This window comes from Macaca mulatta, chromosome 5, assembly GCF_049350105.2.
Source record: "Macaca mulatta isolate MMU2019108-1 chromosome 5, T2T-MMU8v2.0, whole genome shotgun sequence".
Lineage (NCBI taxonomy): Eukaryota > Metazoa > Chordata > Mammalia > Primates > Cercopithecidae > Macaca > Macaca mulatta.
Window position 1 is genome coordinate 82,224,085 of NC_133410.1, and position 14,515 is coordinate 82,238,599.

General features: G+C 40.0%; 1 pseudogene; it reads right to left on the bottom strand.

Annotated features, from left to right (window-relative positions):
* The window catches only part of LOC144340951 (uncharacterized), a 73,042-nt pseudogene extending 58,742 nt beyond the window's left edge, over nucleotides 1–14,300 (bottom strand).
* Between the last annotated feature and the right edge of the window lie 215 nt (nucleotides 14,301–14,515).

Here is a 14,515-nt window from a genome sequence, read left to right on the forward strand (position 1 = left end):
TCTCTTTGTGAACGGAGCATATTTCCTTTGGCCCTATAGTCTTCAAAGGGATCCGAAATATCTGTTTTCAGGTTCCACACAAATAAGGCTAGCAAAGAGATCCACGAAATACAGATGTATCACTGTGAGTGGAAGTCACACATCAAATAGCAGTTTCTCAGAAAGCTTCTTTCCAGATTTCATCTGAGGATATTTCCTTCGGCCTTATAGTCTTCACAGGGATCCGAAATATCTGTTCTCAGATTCCACAGAAATAAGGCAAGCAAAGAGATCCATGAAATACAGATGTAACTATGAGACATGAATTAACAGAACACTAAGCAATTTCTCACAAAGCTTCTTTCCAGATTTAATCTGAGGATATTTCCTTTTTCACCATAGCCCTCTATGGGTTTCCAAATATCACTTTGCCAATTCCACAAGAACTGTCTTAGGGAAAGGCTTCTTGAGGCGAAAGGTGTAACTCTGAGAGATGATTTCACCGAACACAAAGAAGTTTCTCAGAAAGCTTCTTTCTCTTTGTGATCGGAGGATATTTCTTTTGGCCCCATAGTCTTCAAAGGGATCCGAAATATCTGTTCTGAGATTCCACAGAAATAAGGCTAGTGAAGAGATCCACGAAATAGAGATGTAACTCTTTGAGATGAATTAACAGAACACTAAGCAGTTTCTCAGAAAGCTTCTTTCCAGATTTCATCTGAGGATATTTCTTTTTCACCGTAGCCCTCTATGGGCTTCCAAATATCACTTTGCCAATTCCACAAGAACTGTCTTAGCGGAAGGCTTCTTGAGGGGAAAGCTGTAACTCTGTGAGATGATTTCAAAGAACACAAAGAAGTTTCCCAGAAAGCTTCTTTCTCTTTGTGATCGGAGGATATTTCCTTTGGACCAATAGTCTTCAAAGGGATACGAAATACCGGTTCTCAGATGCCACAGAAATAAGGCTAGCAAAGAGCTCCACGAAATACACATGTAACTGTGTGAGTGGAAGTCACACATCACTGAGCAGTTTCTCAGAAAGCTTCTTTCCAGATGTTATCTGAGGATATTTCCTTTTCACCATTGCCCTCTATGGGCTTCCTAATATCACTTTGCCAATTCCACAAGAACTGTCTTAGCGAAAGGCTTCTTAAGGGGAAAGCTGTACCTCTGTGAGATGTTTTCACAGAACACAAAGAAGTTTCTGAGAAAGCTTCTTTCTCTTTGTTATCGGAGGATATTTCCTTTGGCCCTATAGTGTTCAAAGGGATCCGAAATATCTGTTCTCAGATTCCACAGAAATAAGGCTAGCAAAGAGATCCACGCAATACAGATGTAACACTGTGAGATGAATTACCAGAACACTAAGCAGTTTCTCAAAAAGCTTCTTTCCCGATTTCATCTGAGGATATTTCCTTTTTCACCATAGCCCACTATGGGCTTCCAAATATCACTTTGCCAATTCCACAAGAACTGTCTTACCGAAAGGCTTCTTGAGGGGAAAGCTGTAACTCTGTGAGATGAATTCATAGAACACAAGGAAGTTTCTCAGAAAGCTTCTTTCTCTTTGTTATCAGAGGATATTTCCTTTGTCCCTATAGTCTTCAAAAGGATCCGAAATATCTGTTCTCAGATTCCAGAGAATTAAGGCTAGCAAAGAGATCCACGAAATACAGATGTAACTCTGTGAGTAGAAGGCACCTATCACAGAGCAGTTTCTCAGAAAGCTTCTTTCCAGATTTCATCTGAGGATATTTCCTTTTTCATCATAGCCCTCTATGGGCTTCCAAATATCACTTTGCCAATTCCACAAGAACTGTCTTAGCGAACGGCTTCTTGAGGGGAAAGCTGTAACTCTGTGAGATGATTTCACAGAACACAAAGAAGTTTCACAGAAAGCGTCTTTCTCTTTTTGATCGGAGGATATTTCCCTTGGCCCTGTAGTCTTCAAAGGGATCCGAAATATCTGTTCTCATATTCCACAGGAATAAGGCTAGCAAAGAGATCCACGAAATACACATGTAACTCTGTGATATGAATTAACAGAACACTAAGCAGTCTCTGAAAGCTGCTTTCCAGATTTCATCTGAGGATATTTCCTTTTTCACCATAGCCCTCTATGGGCATCCAAATATCACTTTGCCAATCCACAAGCACTGTCTTAGCAAGGCTTCTTCAGGGGAAAGCTGTACCTCTGTGAGATGTTTTCACAGAACACAAAGAAGTTTCTGAGAAAGCTTCTTTCTGTTTGTGATCGGAGGATATTTCCTTTGGCCCTATAGTATTCAAAGGGATCCAAAATATCTGTTCTCAGATTCCACAGAAATAAGGCTAGCAAAGAGATCGACGAAATACAGATGTAACTCTGTGAGTGGAAGTCACACATCACAGAGCAGTTTCTCAGAAAGCTTCTTTCCAGATTTCATCTGAGGATATTTCCTTTTTCACCATAGCCCTCTATGGGCCTCCAAATATCACTTTGCCAATTCCACAGGAACTGTCTTAGCGAAAGGCTTCTTGAGGGGAAAGCTGTACCTCTGTGAGATGATTTCACAGAACACAAAGAAGTTTCTCAGAAAGCTTCTTTCTCTTTGTCATCGGAGGATATTTCCTTTGGCCCTATAGTCTTCAAAGGGATCCGAAATATCTGTTCTCAGATTCCACAGAAATAAGGTTAGCAAAGAGATCCACGAAATATACATGTGACTCTGTGAGTGGAAGTCACACATCACAGAGCATTTTCTCAGAAAGCTTCTTTCCAGATTTCATCTGAGGATATTTCCTTTTTCACCATAGCCCTCTATGGGCTTCCGAATATCACTTTGCCAATTCCACAAGAACTGTCTTAGCGAAAGGCTTCTTGAGCGGAAAGCTGTAACTCTGTGAGATGATTTCACAGAACACAAAGAAGTTTCTCAGAAAGCTTCTTTCTCTTTGTTATTGGAGGATATTTCCTTTGGCCCTATAGTCTTCAAAGGGATCCGAAATATCTGTTCTCAGATTCCACAGAAATAAGGCTAGAAAAGAGATACAGGAAATACACATGTAACTCTGTGAGATGAATTAACAGAACACTAAGCAGTTCTCAGAAAGCTTCTTTCCAGATTTCATCGGAGGGTATTTCCTTTTTCACCATAGCCCTCTATGGGCTTCCAAATATAACTTTTCCAATTCCACAAGAACTGTCTTAGCGAAAGGCTTCTTCAGGGGAAAGCTGTAACTCTGTGAGATGATTTCACAGAACACAAAGAAGTTTCTCAGAAAGCTTCTTTCCCTTTGTGATCGGAGGATATTTCCCTTGGCCCTATAGTCTTCAAAGGGATCCGAAATATCTGTTCTCAGATTCCACAGAAATAAGGCTAGCCAAGAGATCCAAGAAATACAGATGTAACTCTGTGAATAGAAGTCAAACATCACAGATCAGTTTCTCAGAAAGCTTCTTTCCAGATTTCATCTCAGGATATTTCCTTTTTCACCATAGCCCTCTATGGGCTTCCAAATATCACTTTGCGAATTCCAAAAGAACTGTCTTAGCGAAAGGCTTCTTCAGGAGAAAGCTGTAACTCTGTGAGATGCTTTCACTGAACACAAAGAAGTTTCTCAGAAAGCTTCTTTCTCTTTTTCATCGGAGGATAATTCCATTGGCCCTATAGTCTTCAAAGGGATCCGAAATATCTGTTCTCAGATTCCACAGAAATAAGGCTAGCCAAGAGATCCAAGAAATACAGATGAAACTCTGTGAGTGGAAGTCACACATCACAGATCAGTTTCTCAGAAAGCTTCTTTCCAGACTTCACCTGAGGATATTTCCTTTTTCAACATAGCCCTCTATGGGCTTCCAAATATCACTTTGCCAATTCCACAAGAACTGTCTTAACGAAAGGCTTCTTCAGGGGAAAGCTGTAACTTTGAGATGATTTCACAGAACACAAAGAAGTTTCTCAGAAAGGTTCTTCTCTTTGTGATCTGAGGATATTTCCTTTGGCTGTATAGTCTTCAAAGGGATCTGAAATATCTGTTCTCAGATTCCACAAAAATAAGGCTAGCAAAGAGATCCACGAAATACAGATGTAACTCTGTGACATGAATTAACAGAACACTAATCAATTTCTCAGAATGCTTCTTTCCAGATTTCATCTGAGGATATTTCCTTTTTCACCATTGCCCTCTATGGGGTTCCAAATATCACTTTGCCAATTCCAGAAGAACTGTCTTAGCGAAAGGCTTCTGGAACGGAAAGCTGTAACTCTGTGAGATGATTTCACAGAACACAAAGAAGTTTCTCAGAAAGCTTCTTTCTCTTTATTATCGTAGGATATTTCCTTTGGCCCTATAGTCTTCAAAGGGATCAGAAATATCTGTTCTCAGATACCACAGAAATAAGGCTAGCAAAGAGATCCACGAAATACACATGAAACTCTGTGAGTAGAAGTCACACATCACAGAGCAGTTTCTCAGAAAGCTTCTTTCCAGATTTCATCAGAGGATATTTCCTTTTTCACCATTGCCCTCTATGGGCTTGCAAATATCACTCTGCAAATCCCAGAAGAACTGTCTTAGCGAAAGGCTTCTGGAACGGAAAGCTGTAACTCTGTGAGATAATTTCACAGAACACAAAGAAGTTTCTCAGAAAGCTTCTTTCTCTTTGTTATCGGAGGATATTTCCTTTGGCCCTATAGTCTTCAAAGGGATCCGAACTATCTGTTCTCAGATTCCACAGAAATAAGGGTAGCAAAGAGATCCAAGAAATACAGATGTAACTCTGTGAATAGAAGTCACACATCACAGAGCAGTTTCTCAGAAAGCTTCTTTCCAGATTTCATCAGAGGATATTTCCTTTTTCACCATAGCCCTCTATGGGCTTCCAAATATCACATTGCCAATTCCACAAGAACTGTCTTAGCGAAAGTCTTGTTTAGGGAAAGCTGTAACTCTGTGAGACGATTTCACAGAACACAAAGAAGTTTCTCAGAAAGCTTCTTTCTCTTTGTGATCGGAGGATATTTCCTTTGGCCCTATAGTCTTCAAAGGGATCCGAAATATCTGTTCTCAGATTCCACAGAAGTAAGGCTAGCAAAGAGATCCACGAAATACAGATGTAACTCTGTGAGATGAATTAACAGAACACTAAGCAGTTTCTCAGAAAGCTTCTTTCCAGATTTCATCTGAGGATATTTCCTTTTTCACCATAGCCCTCTTTGGGCGTCCAAATATCACTTTTCAAATTCCACAAGAACTGTATTAGCGAAAGGGTGCTTGAGAGGAAAGCTGTAACTCTGTGAGATGTTTTAACAGAACACAAAGAAGTTTCTCAGAAAGCTTCTTTCTCTTTCTTATGGGAGGGTATTTCCTTTGACCCTATAGTCTTCAGAGGGATCCGAAATATCTGTTCTTAGATTCCACAGTAATAAGGATAGCAATGAGATGCACGAAATACAGATGTAACTCTGTGAGTGGAAGTCACACATCACAGAGCAGTTTCTCAGAAAGCTTCTTTCCAGATTTCATCTGAGGATATTTCCTTTTTCACCATAGCCCTCTATGGGCTTCCAAATATCACTTTGCCAATTCCACAAGAACTGTCTTAGCGAAAGGCTTCTTGAGCGGAAAGCTGTAACTCTGTGAGATGATTTCACAGAACACAAAGAAGTTTCTCATAAAGCCTCTTTCTCTTTGTGATCGGAGGATATTTCCTTTGGCCCTATAGTCTTCAAAGGGATCCGAAATATTTGTTCTCAGATTCCACAGAAATAAGGCTAGCCAACAGATCCAAGAAATGCAGATGTAACTCTGTGCGTGGAAGTCACACATCACAGATCTGTTTCTCAGAAAGCTTCTTGCCAGATTTCGTCTGAGGATATTTCCTTTGTCACCATAGCCCTCTACGGGCTTCCAAATATAACTTTTCCAATTCCACAAGAACTGTCTTAGCGAAAGGCTTCTTCAGGGGAAAGCTGTAACTATGTGAGAAGATTTCACAGAACACAAAGAAGTTTCTCAGAAAGGTTCTTCTCTTTGTGAACTGAGGATATTTCCTATGGCCGTATAGTCTTCAAAGGGATCTGAAATATGTGCTCTCAGATTCCACAAAAATAAGGCTAGCAAAGAGATCCACAAAATACAGATGTAACTCTGTGACATGAATTAACAGAACAGTAAGCAATTTCTCAGAAAGCTTCTTTCCAGATTTCATCTGAGGACATTTCCTTTATCACCATAGCCCTCTACGGGCTTCAAAATATCACTTTGCCAATTCCACAAGAACTGTCTTAGCGAAAGGCTTCCAGAGGGGAATGCTGTAACTCTGTGAGATGATTTCACAGAACACAAAGAAGTTTCACAGAAAGCTTCTTTCTCTTTGTGATCGGAGGATATTTCCTTTGGCCCTATAGTCTTCAAAGGGATCCGAAATATCTGTTCTCAGATTCCACAGAAATAAGGCTAGCAAAGAGATCCAGGAAAGACAGATGTAACACTGTGAGTGGAAGTCACACATCACAGAGCAGTTTCTCAGAAAGCTTCTTTCCAGATTTCATCGGAGGATATTTCCTTTTTTAACGTAGCCCTCTATGGGCTTCCAAATATCACTTTGCCAATTCCACAAGAACTGTCTTACCGAAAGGCTTGCTTTGGGAAAGCTGCAACTCTGTCAGATGATTTCACAGAACACAAAGAAGTTTCTCAGAAAGATTCTTTCTCTTTGTGATCGGAGGATATTTCCTTTGGCCCTATAGTGTTCAAAGGGATCCGAAATATCTGTTTTCAGATTCCACAGAAATAAGGATAGCAAAGCGATCCACGAAAAACAGATGTAACTATGTGAGATGAATTAACAGAACACTAAGCAGTTTCTCAGAAATCTTCCTTCCAGATTTCATCTGAGGATATTTTCTTTTTCACCATAGCCCTCCATGGGCTTCCAAATATCACTTTGCCAATTACACAAGAACTGTCTTAGCGAAAGGCTTCCTGAGGGGAAAGCTGTAACTCTGTGAGATGATTTCACAGAACACAAAGAAATTTCTCAGAAAGCTTCTTTCTCTTTGTGAACGGAGGATATTACCTTTGGCCCTATAGCCTTCAAAGGGATTTGAAATATCAGTTCTCAGATTCCAGAGAAATAAGGCTAGCAAAGAGATCCACGAAATACAGATGTAACTCTGTGAGTGGAAGTCACAAATCACAGAGCTGTTTCTCAGAAAGCTTCTTTCCAGATTTCATCTGAGGATATTTCCTTTTTCACCATAGCCCTCTATGGGCTTCCAAATATCAGTTTGCCAATTCCACAAGAACTGTCTTAGCGAAAAGCTTCTTCAGGAGAAAGCAGTAACTCTGTGAGATGATTTCACAGAACATAAAGAAGTTTCTCAGAAAGATTCTTTCTCTTTGTTATCAGAGGATATTTCCTTTGGCCCTATAGTCTTCAAAGGGATCCGAAATATCTGTTCTCAGATTCCACCGAAATAAGGCTAGCAAAGAGATCCACGAAATACAGATGTAACTCTGTGAGTGGAAGTCACACATCACAGAGCAGTTTCTCAGAAAGCTTCTTTCCAGATTTCATCTGAGGATATTTCCTTTTTCACCATAGCCCTCTATGGGCTTCCAAATATCACTTTGCCAATTCCACAAGAACTGTCTTAGCGAAAGGCTTCCTGTGGGGAAAGCTGTAACTCTGTGAGATGATTTCACAGAACACAAAGAAGTTTCTCAGAAAGCTTCTTTCTCTTTGTGATCGTAGGATATATCCATTGGCCCTATAGTCTTCAAAGGGATCCGAAATATCTGTTCTCAGATTCCACAGAAATAAGGCTAGCAAAGAGATCCACGAAATACAGATGTAACTCTGTGAGATGAATTAACAGAACACTAAGCCGTTTCTGAAAAAGCTTCCTTCCAGATTTCATCTGAGGATATTTCCTTTTTCACCATAGCCCTCCATGGTCTTCCAAATATCACTTTGCCAATTCCACAAGAACTGTCTTAGAGAAAGCCTTCTTGAGGGGAAAGCTGTAACTCTGTGAGATGATTTCACAGAACACTAAGAAGTTTCTCAGAAAGCTTCTTTCTCTTTGTTATCGGAGGATATTTCCTTTGGCCCTATAGTCTTCAAAGGGATCCGAAATATCTGTTCGCAGATGCAACAGAAATAAGGCTAGCAAAGAGATCCACGAAATACAGATGTAACTCTCTGAGTGGAAGTCACACATCACAGAGCAGTTTCTCAGAAAGCTTCTTTCCAGATTTCATTTGAGGATATTTCCTTTTTCAACATAGCCCTCTATGGGCTTCCAAATATCACTTTGCCAATCCCAAAAGAACTGTCTTAGCGAAAGGCTTCCTGAGGGGAAAGCTGAAACTCTGTGAGATGATTTCAAAGCACACAAAGAAATTTCCCAGAAAGCTTCTTTCTCTTTGCGATCGGAGGTTATTACCTTTGGCCCTATAGTCTTCAAAGGGATCTGAAATATCTGTTCTCAGATTCCACAGAAATAAGGCTAGCAAAGATATACACGAAATACAGATGTAACTCTGTGAGTGGAAGTCACACATCACATAGCAGTTACTCAGAAAGCTTCTTTAAAGATTTCATCTGAGGATATTTCCTTTTTCAACATAGCCCTCTATGGCCATAAAAATATCACTTTGCCAGTTCCACAAGAACTGTGTTAGCGAAAGGCTTCTTGAGGGGAAAGCTGTAACTCTGTGAGATGATTTCACAGAACACAAAGAAGTTTCTCAGAAAGCTTCTTCCTCTTTGTTATCGGAGGATATTTCCTTTGGTCCTATAGTCTTCAAATGATCCGAAATATCTGTTCTCAAATTCCACAGAAATAAAGTTAGCAAAGAGATCCACGAAATACAGATGTAACTCCGTGAGTGGAAGTCACAAATCACAGAGCAGTTTCTCAGAAAGCTTCTTTCCAGATTTCATCTGTGGATATTTCCTTTTTCACCATAGCCCTCTATGGGCTTCCGAATATCACTTTGCCAATTCCAAAAGAACTGTCTTAGCGAAAGACTTCTTGAGGGGAAAGCTGTAACTCTTTGAGTTGATTTCACAGACACAAACAAGTTTCACAGAAAGCTTCTTTCTCTTTGTGATCGGAGGATACTTCCTTTGGCCCTATAGTCTTCAAAGGGATCCGAAATATCTGTTCTCAGATTCCACAGAAATAAGGATAGCAAAGAGATCCATGAAAAACAGATGTAACTATGTGAGATGAATTAACAGAACACTAAGCACTTTCTCAGAAAGCCTCTTTCCAGATTTCATCTGAGGATATTTCCTTTTTCACCATAGCCCTCTATGGGCTTAAAAATATCACTTTGCCAGTTCATCAAGAACTGTCTTAGCGAAAGGCTTCTTGAGGGGAAAGCTGTAACTCTGTGAGATGATTTCACAGAACACAAAGAAGTTTCTCAGAAAGCTTCTTCCTCTTTGTTATCGGGGGATATTTCCTTTGGCCCTATAGTCTTCAAAGGGATCCGAAATATCTGTTCTCAAATTCCACAGAAATAAAGTTAGCAAAGAGATCCACGAAATACAGATGTAACTCCGTGAGTGGAAGTCACAAATCACAGAGCAGTTTTTCAGAAATCTTCTTTCCAGATTTCATCTGTGGATATTTCCTTTTTCACCATAGCCCTCTATGGGCTTCCGAATATCACTTTGACAATTCCACAAGAACTGTCTTAGCGAAAGACTTCTTGAGGGGAAAGCTGTAACTCTGTGAGATGATTTCACAAAACACAAACAAGTTTCACAGAAAGCTTCTCTCTCTTTGTGATCGGAGGATATTTCCTTTGGCCCTATAGTCTTCAAAGGGATCCGAAATATCTGTTCTCAGATTCCACAGATATAAGGATAGCAAAGAGATCCACGAAAAACAGATGTAACCATGTGAGATGAATTAACAGAACACTAAGAAGTTTCTCAGAAATTTTCTTTCCAGATTTCATCTGAGGATATTTCCTTTTTCACCATAGCCCTCTATGGGCTTCCAAATATCACTTTGCCAATTCCTCAAGAACCGTCTTAGCGAAAGGCTTCTTGAGGGGAAAGCTGTAACTCTCTGAGATGATTTCACAGAACACAAAGAAGTTTCTCAGAGGGCTTATTTCTCTTTTTTATCGGAAGATATTTCCTTTCGACCTATAGACTTCAAAGGGATCCGAAATATCTGTTCTCAGATTCCACCGAAATAAGGCTAGCAAAGAGATCCACGAAATAAAGATGTAACTCTGCGAGTGGAAGTCACACATCACAGAGCAGTTTCTCAGAAAGCTTATTTCCAAATTTCATCTGAGGATATTTCCTTTTTCACCACAGCCCTCTATGGGCTCTCAAATATCAGTTTGCCAATTCCTCAAGAACTGTCTTAGCGAAAGCCTTCTTGAGGGGAAAGCTGTAACTCTGTGAGATGCTTTCACAGAACACAAAGAAGTTTCTGAGAAAGATTCTTTCTCTTTGTGATCGGAGGATATTTCCTTTGGCCCTATAGCCTTCAAAGGATCCGAAATATATGTTCTCAGATTCCACAAAAATAAGGCTAGCAAAGAGATCCACGAAATACAGATGTAACTCTGTGAGTAGAAGTCACACATCACAGAGCGGATTCTCAGAAAGCTTCTTTCCAGATTTCATCTGAGGATATTTCCTTTTTCACCATAGCCCTGTATGGACTTCGAAATATCACTTTGCCAATTCCCCAAGAACTGTCTTAGCGAAAGTCTTGTTTTGGGAAAGCTGTAACTCTGTGAGATGATTTCACAGATCACAAAGAAATTTCTCAGAAAGCTTCTTTCTCTTTGTGATCAGAGGACATTTCCTTTGGCCCTATAATCTTCATAGGGATCCGAAATATCTGTTCTCAGATTCCACAGAAATAAGGCTAGCAAAGAGATCCACGAAATACACATGTAACTCTGTGAGATGAATGAACAGAACACTAAGTAGTTTCTCAGAAAGCTTCATTCCAGATTTCTTCTGAGGATATTTTCTTTTTCACCATAGCCCTCTAAGGGCATCCAAATATCACTTTGCCAATTCCAGAAGAACTCTCTTAGCGAAAGGCTTCTTGAGGGGAAAGCTGTAAATCTGTGAGATGATTTCACAGAACACAAAGAAGTTTCTCAGAAAGATTCTTTCTCTTTGTGATCGGAGGATTTTTCCTTTGGCCCTATAGTTTTCAAAGTGATCTGAAATATCTCTTTTCAGATTCCACAGAAGTAAGGCTAGCAAAGAGATCCACGTAAACCACATGTAAACCTGTGAGATGAATTTACAGAACTCTAAGCAGTTTCTCAGAAAGCTTCTTTCCAGATTTCATCGGAGGATATTTCCTTTTTCAACGTAGCCCTCTATGGGCTTCCAAATATCACTTTGCCAATTCCACAAGAACTGTCTTACCGAAAGGCTTGTTTTGGGAAAGCTGCAACTCTGTGAGATGATTTCACAGAACAAAAAGAAGTTTCTCAGAAAGCTTTTTCTTCTTTGTTATCAGAGGATATTTCCTTTGGCCCTATAGTTTTCAAAGGGATCCGAAATATCTGTTCTCAGATTCCACAGAAATAAGGCTAGCAAAGAGATTCACGAAATACAGATGTAACTCTGTGAGTGGAAGTCACACATCACGGAGCAGTTTCTCAGAAAGCTTTTTTCCAGATTTCATCTGAGGGTACTTCCTTTTTCACCATAGCCCTCTATGGGATTCCAAATATCACTTTGCCAATTCCACAAGAACTATCTTAGCGAAAGTCTTCTTGATGGGTAAGCTGTAACTCTGTGAGATGTTTTCACAGAACACAAAGGAGTTTCTCAGAAACCTTCTTTCTCTTTGTTATTGGAGGATATTTCCTTTGGCCCTATAGTCTTCAAAGGGATCCGAAATATCTGTTCCCAGATTCCACAGAAATAAGGCTAGCAAACCGATCCACGATATGCAGATGTAACTCTGTGAGATGAATTAACAGAAAACTAAGCAGGTTCTCAGAAAGCTTCTTTCCAGGTTTCATCTGAGAATATTTCCTTTTTCATCATAGCCCTGTATGGGCTGCCAAATATCACTTTGACAATTCCACAAGAATTGACTTTGCGAAAGGCTTCTTGAGCGGAAAGCTGTAACTCTGTGAGATGATTTCACAGAACACAAAGAACTTTCTCAGAAAGCTTCTTTCTCTTTGTGATCGGAGGATATTTCCTTTTGCCCTATAGTCTTCAAAGGGATCCGAAATATCTGTTCTCAGATTCCATAGAAATAAGGCTCGCAAAGAGATCCACGAAATACAGATGTAAATCTGTTAGTGGAAGTCACACATCACAGAGCAGTTTCTCAGAAAGCCTCTTTCCAGATTTCATCTGAAGATATTTCCTTTTTCACCATAGCCCTCTATGGGCTTCCAAATATCACTTTGCCAATTCCACAAGAACTGTCTTAGCGAAAGGCTTCCGGAGGGGAAAGCTGTAACTCTGTGAGATGATTTCACAGAACACAAAGAAGTTTCCCAGAAAGCTTCTTTCTCTTTGTGATCGGAGGATATTTCCTTTGGTCCTATAGTCTTCAAAGGGATCCGAAATATCTGTTCTTAGATCCCACAGAAATAAGGCTAGCAAAGAGATCCACGAAAAACAGATGTAACTCTGTGAGATGATTTAACAGAACACTAAGCCGTTTCTGAAAAATCTTCTTTCCAGATTTCATCTGAGGATATTTCCTTTATCACCGTAGCCCTCTATGGTCTTCCAAATATCACTCTGCCAATTCCAAAAGAACTGTCTTAGCGAAAGGCTTCTTGAGGGGAAAGCTGTAACTCTGTGAGATGATTTCGCAGAACACAAAGAAGCTTCTCAGAAAGCTTTTTTCTCTTTGTGATCGGAGGATATTTCCTTTGGCCCTATAGTCTTCAAAGGGATCAGAAATATCTCTTCTCACATTCCACCGAAAAAAGGCTAGCAAAGAGATCCACGAAATACAGATATAACTCTGTGAGTGGAAGTCACACATCACAGAGCAGTTTCTCAGAAAGCTTCTTTCCAGATTTCATCTGAGGATATTTCCTTTTTCACCATAGCCCTCTATGGGCTTCCAAATATCACTTTTCCGATTCCACAAGAACTGTCTTAGCGAAAGGCTTCCTCAGGAGAAAGCTGTAAATCTGTGAGATGATTTCACAGAACACAAAGAAGTTTCTCAGAAAAGTTCTTTCGCTTTGTTATCGGAGGATATTTCCTTTGACCCTATAGTCTTCAAAGGGATCCGAAATATCTGTTCTCAGATTCCATAGAAATAAGGCTCGCAAAGAGATCCACGAAATACAGACGTAACTCTGTGAGTGGAAGTCACACATCACAGAGCAGTTTCTCAGAAAGCTTCTTTCCAGATTTCATCTGAGGATATTTCCTTTTTTACCATAGCCCTCTAAGGGCTTCCAAATATCACTTTGCCAATTCCACAAGAACTGTCTTAGCGAAAGGCTTCCTGAGGGGAAAGCTGTAACTCTGTGAAATGATTTCACAGAACACAAAGAAGTTTCCCAGAAAGCATCTTTCTCTTTGTGATCGGAGGATATTTCCTTTGGCCCTATAGTCTTCAAAGGGATCCGAAATATCTGTTGTCAGATTCCACAGAAATAACGCTAGCAAAGAGATCCACGAAAACAGATGTAACTCTGTGAGATGATTTAACAGAACACTAAGCAGTTTCTGATAAATCTTCTTTCCAGATTTCACCTGAGGATATTTCCTTTTTCACCGTAGCCCTCTATGGTCTTCCAAATATCACTTTGCCAATTCCACAAGAACTGTCTTAGTGAAAGGCTTCTTGAGGGTAAAGCTGTATATCTGTGAGATGATTTCACAGAACACAAAGAAGTTTCTCAGAAAGCTTCTTCCTCTTTGTCATCGGAGGATATTTCCATTGGCCCTATAGTCTTCAAAGGGATCCGAAGTTTCTCAGAAAGCTTCCTTCCAGATTTCATCTGAGGATATTTCCTTTTTCCCCATAGCCATCTAAGGATTTCCAAATATCACTTTGCAATTCCACAAGAACTGTCTTAGCGAAAGGCTTCTTCGGGAGAAAGCTGTAAATCTGTGAGATGCGTTCACAGAACACAAAGAAGATTCTCAGAAAGATTCTTTCTCTTTGTAATCGGAGGATATTTCCTTTGGCCCTATAGTCTTAAAAGGGGTCCGAAAGATCTGTTCTCAAATTCCACGGAAATAAAGTTAGCAAAGACATCCACGAAAAACAGATGTAACTCAGTGTGATGAATTAACAGAAGACTACGCAGTTTCCCGAAAGCTTCTTTCCAGATTTCATCTGAGGATAATTCCTTTTTCACCATAGCCCTCTATGGGCTTCCAAATATCGCTTTGGCAATTCCACAAGAACTGTCTTAGCGAAAGGCTTCTTGAGGGGAAAGCTGTAACTCTGTGAGATGATTTCACAGAACACAAAGAAGTTTCTCAGAAAGCTTCTTTCTATTTGTGATCGGAGGATATTTCCTTTGGCCTTATAGTCTTCAAAGGGATCCG